Source organism: Plasmopara halstedii (assembly GCF_900000015.1).
Source record: "Plasmopara halstedii genome assembly, contig: Scaffold_322, whole genome shotgun sequence".
Classification (NCBI taxonomy): domain Eukaryota; phylum Oomycota; class Peronosporomycetes; order Peronosporales; family Peronosporaceae; genus Plasmopara; species Plasmopara halstedii.
In genome coordinates, this window is record NW_020187243.1 from 722,156 (window position 1) to 723,765 (window position 1,610).

Here is a 1,610-nt window from a genome sequence, read left to right on the forward strand (position 1 = left end):
TAAGACCTGCAGAAACAATATGCAGATGAAAAAGGAAGAGGCAAAGTGGAAAGCTTTAAGGTCGGGGATATGGTTTTATTAAATTCTAAAAAGGTGCCTACACATGCAGCCTATCTTCCGGACGAAGCTTCGTCCACGGTTCATCGGATCGTTTAAGGATGTGGCCAAACGTGGCATGGCGTACACGCTGAACCTTCCGAAACGGATGTGCACCCACCCAGTGTTTTACGTGGGCTTGCTCATGCCGTACCGGGATCCGGCGCAGCAACTAGTTCTGAGCACGGAGTGCAACAACCTCCATTTCCAATGGAGCCGAGCGCTCCACCGTTGCCCTGCGACGTATGTGTTAACAAACCCGAATGCTCCCGCGAGCTCTGTGGCTTCGACCGCAAGAGTTCAGGGCCACTGCATGAGCTCAGCTTATGGCCCTTCTACTTCCCAGGCTGTTGCCGGGAAGCGCGGGGCGTCTGATGACGCGGGACGTCCAGATCTTTCTGATTAAAAGTGTCCACGGCGGACTGGGTAATCTTGCTGAAGTGGCGCCTCAAACTCCCACGAGTTTTGGTTTCCCCGCCACTTCACCAGATATTGGGTTTGACCCTGGTGACGACGTCGTCCGACAAGACGTTCCACGTGATAGTGGTCGTCACCGTTCTCGACGAGAAGAGTTGGTGGCGGACGGTGACGACCGGGTCGCGCCGTCCGGTGACTCGTGATGCTCTTCGAGCCCTTGAGGACAAGGTCCTTCGTAATCGAAGCTCCGCTGCGCGTCATGCTGAGGTAGCATATCGCTGTGCGGACGCTCTTGACGATTTAAAGCACGTCGTGCACCGGTTGCCTCGCCTTGAGGACTACCGCTCTCTATCGGAGCAACTTCTAGCCTTGGAGCAGGCGAATGCATTGCTGAAGGGCGACAAATCGAAGGAGTCGACGGTGTGCCTTGGGTTTGGCAAACACAAAGCGGAGGTGTCGCTCTACACGCACGTCCACTTCCTTGTGGCTCGACTGCAGGTTATGCAGTGAGGAAAGTTTTCGGTGCCGTTGCACCCATCGATGAAAGAGCGCTTCGTTATATGTGGTGCTTTCGCCTGAGTCGAGCACTACAGGTATTGTCCGCATTGCGGGTACACGAGAGCTACCTCGTTGTGCACTCGGACGAGTGCGATAAGTTTCCAATGAAATTTCTTAGAAACGAGCTCGAAGATCTTTCCGTGTGGCAAGTTCATTATCCGTTCTGGCCGAAGGCCCGATGATGTGGACGCGAAACGATCGCATCACCGCGTCCTTCGCTTCCAAAGCGGGATCCGCCGGGCGGAAGCCATATTCCACACGAGGGTCAAGGACCTACCGTGGATGGGCACGCTTTAGAGCCGCCCTTTAGGTAGCTTCAAGCTGCCGTCTCTGATCTTCGTCGTGGTAATTGGCGATTACACCGCGTTCCTCAGTTGATGAGAAGTCAGGGAAAGGACATGGGGTCCACAAGGCGCGAGCAGAACTCCTATCACGCTGCTGATGCAGCTCGCCTTCCTCGTCATCCCATGCGGGAATAGATGTGTCAGACTCATAGTCGACCACATCCTCAACGAGGCCACTCGGCACTGAAAGCGTGC